General features: G+C 47.0%; 1 long non-coding RNA gene across 1 annotated transcript in view; it reads left to right on the forward strand.

Moving 5' to 3' along the window:
* LOC309522359 overlaps positions 1-13,739 on the forward strand; it is a 205,901-nt gene that overhangs the window by 78,753 nt on the left and 113,409 nt on the right. The window lies entirely within an intron of this gene.

A 13,739-nucleotide genomic window follows, 5' to 3' on the forward strand; every position in this document is an offset into this window, starting at 1 on the left:
AACTAAGTTAGTTCTTGGTATGAGCTTTCGTGTGCATGCACACTTCTCGTTTAGTCATGTCCGACTCTTCATGACCCCCTGGACCAGAGCACGCCAGGCACTCCTGTCTTCCACTGCCTCCCGCACTTTGGTCAGACTCATGTTTGTAGCTTCGAGAACACTGTCCCACCATCTCGTTCTCTGTCGTCCCCTTCTCCTTGTGCCCTCCATCTTTCCCAACATCAGGGTCTTTTCCAGGGAGTCTTCTCTTCTCATGAGGTGACCAAAGTCTTGGAGCCTCAGCTTCACGATCTGTCCTTCCAGTGAGCACTCAGGGCTGATTTCCTTCAGAATGGAGAGGTTTGATCTTCTTGCAGTCCATGGGACTCTCCAGAGTCTCCTCCAGCACCAGAATTCAAAAGCATCAATTCTTTGGCAATCGGCCTTCTTTATGGTCCAGCTCTCACTTCCATAGATCACTACTGGGAAAACCATAGCCTAGAGCTTCAAAAGGTAAAGGGACCCTTGACCATTAGGTCCAGTCGGGACCGACTCTGGGCTTGCGGCGCTCATCTCGCTTTACTGGCCGAGGGACCCAGCGTACAGCTTCCGGGTCATGTGCCCGGCATGACTAAGCTGCTTCTGGCGAACCAGAGCAGCGCACGGAAATGCCGTTTACCATCCCGCCGGAGTGGTACCTATTTATCTACTTGCAATTTGACGTGCTTTTGAACTGCTAGGTTGGCAGGAGCAGGGACCAAGCAACGGGAGCTCACCCCGTCACGGGGATTCAAACTGCTGACCTTCTGATCGGCAAGCCCTAGGCTCTGGTTTAACCCACAGTGCCACCCACGTCCCTTTTAGTAGTGCTTGTACTTCATGCCAATCAGGTTTAACTTATAACTCATAACTGCTGCCTCCCATATTATTTTTGTTGCATTTGCAGCACGAAAGTGCAAGGGTGCAAGCCTGGGACTGCCCAGATGACAAGACCCCCCTCACTGATGTGGTCCAAAGGAAAGCAAAGTAATACGTTTGGCACCAGCTTGGCTGCAGCAGTTGCTGGAAGGAGGCATACAAGTCCTTAGGAACTTCACTCTGGATTTGTGTAGGGCAGTGGTTTTCAACCAGTGTGCTGTGGCAAAGGTACCTTGAATGATGGTCAGGGGTGCAGCGGACAACACTGGCCTCTGTCCCTCTTTCCTTTCCTCCCTCCTCTGATGCCATTTCATGTCTCTGCCTCCCAACGGCTCGCATGCCAACAGCTTCTAGGAGCCACAGGTGAGGGCTGAGGGCAGGATGGGGACCAAAGGTGAGCAAATTATCCAGAGGTGCACAACTGTCCCCCACCAGAGGTGGAACAGCCCACTACAAAGGCACTTTTTCCTGTTGCTTACATCAGGTCAATGGTAAACCTATCCCAGAAGCTACAGGGCAGCGGGTCTTATGTTTTGCGAGTGGCTTACTGTTATCAAGGGATGCGGGTGGCGTTGTGGGTTAAACCAGAGCCTAGGGCTTGCCGATCAGAAGGTCAGCAGTTTGAATCCCCGTGATGGGGTGAGCTCCCATTGCTCGGGCCCTGCTCCTGCCAACCTAGCAGTTCAAAAGCACGTCAAATTGCAAGTAGATAAATAGGTACCACTCCGGCGGGACGGTAAATGGCATTTCCGTGCACTGCTCTGGTTCGCCAGAAGCGGCTTAGTCATGCCGGCCACATGACCCGGAAGCTGTACGCCAGCTCCCTCGGCCAATAAAGCGAGATGAGCGCCGCAACCCCAGAGTCAGTCACGACTGGACCTAATGGTCAGGGGTCCCTTTACCTTTACCTTTACTGTTATCAAACAAAACAGGCCATTATCAGCCTTTTATTTCTTCAAAAACTCACCCCACACTGGCCTAAAGAGGAAGAGAGCCTGTATTATTTCTAGCCCTTGCTAGATCCTTGAATTTATGAGTTTGCTCAAATTCTAACAATTGAATGTAGACATTACGAGGGGTCTGTCCCCCTCTGCAAACTCATAACAATATTTTCTTTCTCTTTTTCCAGATTATTTCAATCTTTCGAAAATGTACTAAATCACCATGCCTCCATATAAAGTCTTTGCCAGTTTAACCAACGTGGGTAGCGACACTTTATCAGGGTTTTCAGCAGGGCAGAGTGACACGGAAATCAATCGGGATCTAGTCAAACAGGGTGGAAATGTTTGCATTTGACAAGAGCCTGACTCCACTTCCTGCCCTCAGACAGGAAGCCAACATCACCACACAAGGCAGAGAAGCAGTGGGGAAGTTGGCTAGATGGAAAAGAGAACCGGGTGTCTGCTTCTTTAATAGTGGGAAAGTAGTGACAATTTCTACAGGTGCAGCCCTGTGCAATTTTCACCCATCCCCCGTGCAAAAGCGTCTGAGTTCCCAATTTGCACAGGACAAACAACCACAATTCTGTGCATGCTTACCTGGAAGCAGAGATGGAAAGATCTGCCAGTTGCAGTTCTCTCAATTCCTCATTTTTTCCAGTAGTAAATTCAGCTCTCTAGATTTCTGCAGCAATTTGTGATTACTATTATTTAGTGCAAATTTCACATTTTGTTGTACAGTGGTACCTTGGGTTACATACGCTTCAGGTTACATATGCTTCAGGTTACAGACTCCGCTAACCCAGAAATATTACCTCGGGTTAAGAACTTTGCTCCAGGATGAGAACAGAAATCATGCTCTGGCGGCGCGGCGGCAGCAGGAGGCCCCATTAGCTAAAGTGGTGCTTCAGGTTAAGAACAGTTTCAGGGTAAGAATGGACCTCCAGAATGAATTAAGTTCTTAATCTGAGGCACCACTGTACACTGTTTTAATTGAAGCCAGCAATTTAACACAATACAATGTATTTTGTTATATTCAGGAATATATTTCCTTTGGTGCACACTTTGCCTTTGTGCATTTTTGTAAACTTTGGTTGGTTGGAGAACCACATCACAACATTTGGTTGAGTGTGAATTTCAAAGGTTGGTTCTCACATTGTTTTAGAAAGTGCAAATTTTACAGGCTTGGATTTAAATGAGAACAGAATCAAAATTTCTCCCCCGTCCTGATGTGAAACTAAATCCCACTGTGTGCAGTGGGAATTATTCCAGGCAAATGCATATAGGATTGTACCCTTAGGCAATCTAATCCGGAAAGCAGTCACAAGGGGTGCTCATTCATCACCACTGAGTCCTCTCCTCTCCCCAAGTCCCCAAGTCAGTGGCGTTGCAACGGGGGTGTGGGGGGTGGATCGCCCTGGGTTCCACATCTAGGAGGGTGACAAGGTGCCACCCCGTGGGGTGCTCACCCTGCCGCCCTGGCCCAGGTGCGGCGGCGCGAGCAGCAATTGTGCCGCCACAGTTATATATTCCTGAATATAACAAAATACATTGTATTGTGTTAAATTGCTGACTTCAATTAAAACAGCATACAGTGGTGCCTCAGGTTAAGAACTTAATTCATTCTGGAGGTCCATTCTTAATTTTTAATTTCATTTTGCAAAATAAGAAGTGAGAGGTGGCAAGCCCAGAGGACCATTTTTAGCTGTGTGCGCGTTTATGCGTCTATGTATGGAACTTTATGGCGTTGGGATATCAACTGCACATATTTCTGTTTTAAACTCTCCTGGGGGCTCTTTTGGCTAAAGAGTGACTCAAATCAGCCTGTAGAGCATGAGACTGTTAATCTCAGGGTTGTGGGTTTGAGACCATGTTGGGCAATAAATTCCCTCAGGGTCCCTTGCAATTCAACAGTTCTGTGAATGTGTCTAAGTCCCAAATGCTTTTTGAATTTAGGCAGTTGGCCATTTTTCTTTTGCACTTCCCCACATTATGGGACTTCACTTATTCCCCAAAGTGCATCCTTTGGGGGAAAATTGCAGGCGTAACGGGGACAGCCAGGGAAGATGATACTTCTCCCACTTCTTCATTTTTAGGCGATTGCTCTTGTCCAGGTATCTGGCAGCTTTGCCAGTCCCCCAGAGAGAAGAAACAAGGCAACAATTATTTCTACAGTGTCTCTTAAGCACCTGACTGCCTCACTAGAGAGCAGGATTGCCAAATGATGGATGGTCTGCAGAAATCAGCAGGTGATGTTTTTCTCCGTATGGCACCGCTAACAAACATTATCATCAACTAATGTCTGCGCAAATAAAAACTACCTGTCTTAAAGACACAAGTGTTGTGGCCAGTTGAAAAGATGGAAATCCTATTGGAGATATGAGCGTAGGAGTCTTCTCTCATGCTTTTCATAACCCTGGACAATACCCCTCTCCGCCTCATGGATGTGGTCCAAAGGAAAGCAGAACAATATGTTTGGCACCATCTTGGCTGCAGGAGATGCCAGAAGGAGGCGCACAAGACGCCATTCAACTGTCTTAGGGACTCCACTCTGGATCTGAGTAGGCTTTACTCCTTAGCCTTTTATTCTCCCAGAGATATCCCACAAGGCAATGGAGGTTTCGGATCAGAGTTTTCCTTCTCTTCGATGAGCTCCCTTCCCAGGTGGACGAGCCCCACCTGCCCCTCACTTCCTTCTGCAGCACACACAGAAACCACCTTCTTGACTGTTGGACTCACTGTTGGTTTCGTCCACTCAATCTGCCCAAGCCTGTCTTCGCATGCAGGGGAAGTCCCTAACTCAATGAAGGTTTGAGATCCATCAGCTATCCTCACCTGATTTAGCTGGCCAGTCAAAGCTATTTCTGGGGTGTGGCCACTGTCGCATGCCGACAGCTTCTAGGTAAAGGTGAAGGACCCCCGGATGGTTAGGTCCAGTCAAAGGCGACTATGAAGTGCAGTGCTCACCTCGCTTTCAGGCCAAGGGAGCCGCTGTTTGTCCGCAGACAGCTTTTCCGGATCATGTGGCCAGCATGACTAAACCACTTCTGACACAACGGGACACCGTGAAAGAAACCAGAGTGCATGGGAATGCCATTTACCTTCCCACTGCAGTGGTACCTATTTATCTACTTGCACTGATGTGCTTCTGAACTGCTAGGTTGGCAGAAGCTGGGCCAGAGCAACAGGAGCTCACCCCGTTGCGCGAATTCGAACCACTGACCTTCTGATTGGGAAGCCCAAGAGGGTCAGTGGTTCAGACCACAGTGCCACCCACATCTCATTTACCATTACAGCTTCTAGGAGCCACAGGTGAGAGCTGAGTGCAGGGTGGGGACCAAAGGTGGACAAACTACTCCAGAAAGAGCACGATGTGTTCCACACTAGAGGTGCTACCTGTACAGATACACCCTAGTCACGGTGTACATACACATAAATAACCCATAATACATGAAGCAATGATCACTACACACTTCCCGGTGCTCCATCAGAATACATCTAGGCCATACTCATGACATACATTGAAAACACTATGGCACCACTTTAAGGAGTCATGGCTTCTCCCAAGGAATTCTCGGAGCTGTAATTCATTAAGAGTGCTGAGAGTTGTTAGGAGATCCCTATTTCCCTCACGGAGCCACAATTCCCATAGTTCCCTGAGCAGAGGGATAGAGTGTCAGACCACTCTAAGAATTGTAGTGCTGTGAGTAGAATAGGGGTCTCCTATTAACTCTCAGGACCCTTAATGAACGACAGCTCCCAGAATTATTTGGGGAAGCCACGACTGTTTAAAGTGGTAACCTAGTGCTTTAAATATACATTGTACATGTTGCACTAGTCTCTTGTTCAACCTGTAGCTGTATGTTGAAGTCTTCTGGCAAGTGGAAACCAGAAGCGTAAGCTCAGCTGGCCAACAGGCCACGGCACAGTTGACCAGGGCAGTAGTTGTGAGCACCAAGATACACACACCACAAACACCACCAGCTCTAGGAAACATTGAGGAGGACAACCTTCTCCTCCAGTCAATTACAGTAATTAGGTAAAGGTAAAGAGACACCTATCCATTAGGTCCAGTCATAGCTGACTCTGGGGTTGCGGCGCTTATCTCACTTTATTGGCCAAGGGAGCTGGCGTGTATGACTAAGCCACTACTGGCAAACCAGAGCAGCGCACAGAAACACTGTTTACCTTCCCACTGGAGCGGTACCTATTTATCTACTTGCACTTTGACGTGTTTTCGAACTGCTAGGTTGGCAGGAGCAGGGACCGAGCAACAGGAGCTCACCGTTTCCATGCACTGCTCCGGTTCGCCAGAAGCAGCTTGGTCATGCTGGCCACATGACCCAGAAAAACTGTCTGTGGACAAATGGCGGCTCCCTCGGCCTGTAAAGCGAAATGAGCACTGCAACCCCAGAATCACCTGCGACTGGACTTAACTGTCAGGGGTTCTTTACCTTTACCTTTCAGTATGTTTAAAAGCAATTGAGACAGCCCTCTTGATGACAAAACTACTTCGCTCAATTGCTGGAAATGACACCCAAATTATGGGGAGTTTATATCTCTGTGGTGGCCGGAGCACCTACGAGTCACAGAGCTTTGGCACGTTTCTTGTGAAGACTGGGATTAAGGTGAGGCAGGATCCTTAAACACATTCAGATGCTTGTAGTGATAAGACCCTTATCGAAAAATCTTTCAGTGGCTGACAAGATTGTTGGAATGAAGCATTGGGAGTCATTAACATGCTCCAGAATGGCTGAAGAAATCACTTTAGATGGGCAGAATTGGCAAATTGGCTGCTTTAATTAACTGTCGCATAGATGGTTATCACGGTATCATTTTGCTGAGTAACTATGGAAAGTGTGCTCAGTTAGAAGAGCATATGTTTTCCATTTGGTTTGGGTAATGTATGGTTTTATTTTTTTAAAAAAAATAAAATAACAACAGGACTTTGCTGACTTCACCTTCTATAGCTGTGTTTTTGTGCTATGAAGACATGAATAAGAGAGATGAGTTTCCAGTGACCCCACAAGTATGAAACTCTGGTAGTTGCCTTGGATGTCACAGCTCACAGTACTTTGTAACGTGCCCAGCCACCTTGTGAGCAAAGGGTTTTAAATTTTATTTTTAAGTGTTTAAAAGAAGCGAAGAAGCAGGAGATTTGTAGCCTCGCACAAAATGCCTTGGGCTCAAGTCCACACCACACCCTTAAACACTATGCATTTAAAGCACATTTAAAGCACACACATACCAAAGAATTCTGATAACTGCAGTTTCTTAAGGGTGCTGGGAATTGTAGCTCTGAGAGGGGGCAAACTACAATTCCCAGATTTCTTGGAGGGTGCTTTAAATGGACGGTGTGTATGCAGCCCCCTGGCCAGGCCATCACAGTTTCATAAATTCATGGCCATCACAATTGCCTCAGATGTATGCAGGACCTCTCAGAGACACCTGGCCCCTTTGCAGAAGGGAAGGTTTGTTTATATAATCAGCTGATCAGAGAGGAACATGTACCGGTACATCATGATCTAAGCTTCTGCCATCAGAATTTTTAAATAAAAAGTATCTATTAACAATTATTATTAAAAAAGTAGCAATTAACAAAAATCTGTATCACATAACAAAAAGTACATCTTCTATCAAAATACGTTATCTGCATAAATTTGCATCTCTAAGCAGTGAATATCACATTTTAGTCTGATGTGCATGAAAACACGTTGCAAAACATCAAATGCAGGAAAACCCAATTTGAGGGCCCCTTTGAGCTCAAGGCCAGTTGGCCCTGAATGTGTGTCTACTTCAGTATATTTATGCAGAATGGAAAAAGCTACAACCTTGCCCCATCTCTTGTTAAATCCTGTCTCCGTGCTGTGACTCAGCCTAGGTGCGCTGGTTCCTCAGACACTCCCTCCAGGTCTCTCCATTCCCAGGACCAACAGGATTCCCTGCTCTGCATTCTTCCTTGACTCAGATGGGTCCCAGCACGCTTGCCTGGAACTCCACTGGAACCCTCAACACTGGCAAGGGAGGGGCATGGAAGAACCGGCAATCTGCCAGGGCTGGCAGGCTGCAGCTCGCCTGTTGCAAAGGAAACGAAAGTGGAATGGCACAGACAGAAGAAACGCAGAGCTCCGAGTGTCCCATGCCTAACGTTTAGGTGGAAGACCTGTGTGGGTCCCTCTCCTGAACCTGTAAGGGCCAGTTCACACAACTAAAGCTGAGGACATGTGAACGGGGCTGAGCTGCACCATGTATAAACAGCAGGCCGGTTTCTATCCTGATTTACACCCAGAGGCTGCGCTGTAATGTGCCATCTGCCACACAGTCCCAGAGGCATCCGCTCGCTGTTCCTTAGCTGCTGCAGTCAGTATGGATTTGGCAGCTGGCACTGGGAGCGCCACACGGAGCTGTCTTTGCAGAGTGCTGCTGTCAACAGAGCCAAGCATTTTTGCTGATTAGTCACCTGCCTTTTAACCAGCTAGTTAACGGATGAAGATGAAATACGCGCACATGTTTTCAAATCATCTCTCACAAGGAAATTGGAAAAAGCAGAGGAGACCCTTTCCTAGATACTTAAATGACTATGACCAGAGCAGTTGGTCATGGAACTGACCACAGTGACCCTGGACTTAATCTTGAGTGGTGTCCAGGATGTGGAGCAAGATGTCCGTGTTGTCCAGGCAATTTGGAATATGGTCACATCGTGCTGTTAAATGGAATAGGCATGTAGATGGGCAATTGCCAAGAAAATGCAACATGGTCTGATGTGCTTTCAAAAGAATGTTTTTGATCTTGGCAGCTGGCTGGGTCACTGCTAGAACAGGATACTGGACTATTGATCTCATCCAGCAGGCTCTTCAAATATTAAATAATAATAATAATAATAATAATAATAATAATAATAATAATGGGTTTGGGGTGTTATTGTTTATGTTTGTTACTATGTGATGCATTTTTGTGTTTTTATATTGTAAACCGCCCTGTGATCCTCAGATGAAGGCGGTATAGAAATTTAATAAATAATAAAATTATAAAATGTTCTTCCGCATATGTCCAGTGCCATTGGGGTGTGGGGGTTCACCCCCCCCCATTGGTGGGATTGCATACGCTTCAGGTTACATACGCTTCAGGTTACAGACTCTGCTAACCCAGAAATATTACCTTGGGTTAAGAACTTTGCTTCAGGATGAAAACAGAAATCGTGCTCTGGCGGTGCGGCAGCAGCAGGAGGCCCCATTAGCTAAAGTGGTGCTTCAGGTTAAGAACAGTTTCAGGTTAAGAATGGACCTCCGGAACGAATTAAGTACTTAACCCGAGGTACCACTGTACTTGGACTTTGTCACTTTGATCACAGGGACATCCACATAAGAGCAGAATATATGTCATAAGCTATTGGGGGAAAAAGGTTACAAAGAACTAAGAGCATACAAGATTATTACTCTTATTTTATTTGCATCTCACCTTTCCTGCAAGGAGATCAAGGGAGTGTACATAATTCTGTCCCCTCTCTGGTTATTCACAGCACGCCTGGGAGGTAAGTTAGGCTGCAAAACCATGAGCCAACGCAAGAAGTTTCATGGCTTGGTGGGGATTTGAATGTGTGCTAGTCTGACAATAACTACTATGCAACACACTGACGTCAAGATGATACATGGTTTAGATATTTACAAAGTCTGTCTTCATCTTCCTGTCAAGCACTTCAAATGATTATGCAATCATCTTGTCCTTAGCAAAAGCAAAACAAAGCAGTTATTTGCCCCTTAGACAAAATCATTGTCCCAGCGGCAGACACATGTACAACAAAACAGATGTATATCTTTTGCTACCTGTCTTGCTTCTTACTGTTTGCAGGTGTGAGTTGGCCATGCCCAGCAACGCCCCCCCAACCCCAATGACATAGGCAGTTTTCTAAGATGAATGAAATTTCACAAAAGCAGATAGGGAAAGGATTGCAAGAGTTCACATGGTATCAGTAAGAGAGGCAAAATAGATGAGATGCCAGAGATTGGTGATCAAGATCTCTCTCCCCCTTTTAAAAAAACAACTTAAAAGCTGCCATAGGGCAGGCAAAATCAATCTGCAGTCTCACCAACTGAGCTATCTCTTATTCTCCTGATTTAAAGCTCTCACCACAAGTTGCTTTGGGCCCTGCAAGTGCAAGCATTCTTAGTACTATATATGGGCGCGTTATATTTTTCCACTGCAGAGCAAATGGGCGAGGCAGGGTAGGGATTGAACTGGGAAGATGACACCAAGATGAGATTTTACACCCATCTCTCTCAAGTCCACGAAACTGATCTGAAGAGGTCGGGGAGCAAGCGGAGGCTGTCTTTTTAACTTTTTAGGAAAGTCCTAATCTCAGATGTGGTTCTCCCTAACGGTTAATGTGTTCAGCAACTAAACTTCCTCCCCTTCCCCTCTCATTAGTTCACTGCCCCAGTGACACAAAAGCCCAGCCATTAAAACTTAGAAGCCACTTATTCCTGGGCATCCCAAACCCTCCTAAAAAACAGCAATAACAACAGAACACACTCAATTCTCTGAAGTTACAGTTCAGGATTTAGTTTCCCACGGGTGAGAGTGCACTGGGTATTTATGCTGTCTTTTCCATAGTTGTGGATTCACTGACAAAATTAAAAGTGGAGTGCAATGGTAGCAATGTAAGACTCCTAACAGCAGGAAGTAGATCCACTAAGCCATCCTCAAATTCCCAGAAAGGGGCCACCCCAAGCGCTTTCACTTTTGGCTAGCTCCTGTCTCTCACCTACTCTTTCTTTAGGTGGAATCTACACACGTATAAAAAAAACGCTGTGAAAATGTGTTTTTTTTTAAAAAAAAGTTTTGAAAAATATATTGAAATTTGCATAGCTCCCTGTGGCCACCTAGCATCACATTTGTGTATTGCACTTCACAACACATTTAAAACGTTTTATTTGCAGCTGTGTAGATGAGTCCATCCCAAGCCAGAATTAAGATTGCTGGAAGAAATGTCAACAACCTCAGATATGCAGATGACACAACCTTGATGGCAGAAAGTGAGGAGGAATTAAAGAACCTTTTAATGAGGGTGAAAGAGGAGAGTGCAAAATATGGTCTGAAGCTCAACATCAAAAAAAGAAGACCATGACTACTGGTCCCATCACCTTCTGGCAAATAGAAGGGGAAGAAATGGAGGCAGTGAGAGATTTTACTTTCTTGGGCTCCATGATCACTGCAGATGGTGACAGCAGTCACGAAATTAAAAGACGCCTGCTCCTTGGGAGAAAGGCAATGGCAAACCTAGACAGCATCTTAAAAAGCAGAGACATCACCTTGCCAACAAAGGTCCGTATAGTAAAAGCCATGGTTTTCCCAGTAGTGATGTATGGAAGTGAGAGCTGGATCATAAAGAAGGCTGATCGCCGAAGAATTGATGCTTTTGAATTCTGGTGCTGGAGGAGACTCTTGAGAGTCCCATGGACTGCAAGAAGATCAAACGCATCCATTCTTAAGGAAATTAGCCCTGAGTGCTCACTGGAAGGACAGATCCTGAAGCTGAGGCTCCAAGACTTCGGCCACCTCATGAGAAGAGAAGACTCCCTGGAAAAGACCCTGATGTTGGGAAAGATTGAGGGCACAAGGAGAAGGGGACGACAGAGGACAAGATGGTTGGACAGTGTTCTCGAAGCTACAAACATGAGTCTGACCAAACTGCGGGAGACAGTGGACGACAGAAGTGCCTGGCGTGCTCTGGTCCATGGGGTCACGAAGAGTCGGACATGACTAAACGACTAAACAACAACAACAAGATGAGTCCATCAGATCTGTCTCCGAACAGTCTGCCTCTCCCTCCCTCTGAGAGGTCACCCTGTGAAAGCAGAGGAGAGATTCTCCAACGTTCAAGACACATCGAGTTGTTGTTGTCAAATCCTGCAGTACCCAGTGAGCAGAGATCAGCCGATCATTTCATTCTATTTTGTTTTGACAATGTATGCACTGCCTAATTACAGTGCCTCTAAGCGGTGTACAAAAAATTCAGCACAATGAAAATAAAATTGAGTTAAAATGATAATCTGAGTTCCGTTAAAATGCTTGCCAGAATAAAGAAGAATTCTTCAGTAAGTGCTGGAAGTTCAACAGGGAGGGGGCCTGTCTGACCTCCAGCTAGTACCGATCCACCTCCCTCAGGGACACGGCTGGACACAGTGGAAGGATTGGTCTTCATAGATTAATTGGACTAATCCTTGGGTGGTAAATATGTACTGACTGAACGGCTGTTGATGCTGAAGCGATGGTGGTGGCAGAGGGGCGGCCGCCGCCTTGATCTCAACTGCCACTTCCTCCGAGGCTTCTATCTCCTTTCTTCATGAGCCTGAGCAACCCCTGAGTTGTTGGTTCTTCGGTGGTGGTGGCAGTGGGGAAGTGGTGTGCGGTGGATCAGGCATGGAAGGCGGAGAAGGAGGGCCGAGAGCTCGGGCAGCGTGATGCCTCCCTTCCCATTGGAGCAGCCCCAATCCCATTCCTACTTGCATGCAAGCAGGTGGGGAGGATCCCTCAGCTGGGAAGGGAGGCTTCCCATTGCCTAACTGAGAGATCCCAGCCCCCTCCTGTTTGCACGCATGCAAGTATAAGTTAGGAGGCTGTTCTGATAGGCAGCATGAAGCCTCCCTTCACAGCTTAGTTGCTGGGGTCATGGAAGGTGGAGGCAGCCGCATCTTAGAGCCCCTGCAGCACCATCACATGGGGACTTCCGAGCAGCTCCTGAAGCCAGCCAGAGCCAATTGCTCCAGGCTGGCGAGACTGCCACTGCTGCGTTTCCCAGGGACATTAGATGAAATCCAGGGACATTCTGGGGATGGAATTTGTCGAGGAACTTATTTGCAAATCCGGGGACCGTCCCTGGGAAACGAGGACGTCTGGGAACCCTTTTCTGGGAACACTTTAGGGTTGGAAGGAACAACATGGTACTTCCCAAGGGTTTGGAAATTCATGCTGAATAAACCAGTTTATGAGGTGGCAGGCAGGAGCCTTTCCTAGAAAACCAATCTAACCAGCAGAGCAGGAGTTGTCTCTGGCCATTGAAATTGTGTGCTGATTTGTAAGCAGGTATTGACTTTGATGGGGTGTTCCAGCTTGCTGGTTGAAACTGAAATGCTTATCCATATCCTCACTTTAGGGCAGGGGTCAGCAAACTTTTTTAGCAGGGAGCCGGTCCACTGTCCCTCAGACCTTGTGGGGGGCCGGACTATATTTTGAAAAAATATTAATTAATTAATGAATTCCTATGCCCCACAAATAACCCAGAGATGCATTTTAAATACAGTGGACACTCGGGTTGTGAATGTGATCTGTGCGGGATGCACGTTCACAACCCGCAGCGTTTGCAACCTGCAGTGGCACGTCTGCGCACGTGCAGGTTACGATCCAGCGTTTCTGTGCATGTGCAAAGCGTGATTTAGCGCGCATGCGTGACTGCCGGAGCCCGGAAGTAACCCGTTCCAGTACTTCCGGGTTTCGGCGGTCCGTAACCCAAAAAAAAGCAACCTGAAGTGTCTGTAACCTGAGGTATGACTGTAAAAGGACACATTCTACTCATGTAAAAACCCACTGATTCCTGGACCATCCGCAGGCTGGATTGAGAAGGCAATTGGGCTGGATCCGGCCCCCAGGCCTTACTTTGCCTACCCATGCTTTAGGGTTTTCTGACTTCCCTGCCAACTCTTTAGCCTGGACCAGGATGGTGCAACATGTGGTCCCAGGGCCACATGTGGCCCTTGAGGCCTTTTTGACAGCCCTTGGCAACATTTGAGGCCCCCCCAGCCCCAGCTGCTGCCTTGCCAAAGCCAGGTGAGGCCCTGGGCTTTGGGAAGATGACAGGGTCCTAGAGACCTCCCACCGCTTTCCCAAAGCCTAGTTACATACCCTCCA

Source organism: Podarcis vaucheri (assembly GCF_965113315.1).
Source record: "Podarcis vaucheri genome assembly, chromosome: 17".
In the NCBI taxonomy this organism is placed as follows: domain Eukaryota; kingdom Metazoa; phylum Chordata; class Lepidosauria; order Squamata; family Lacertidae; genus Podarcis; species Podarcis vaucheri.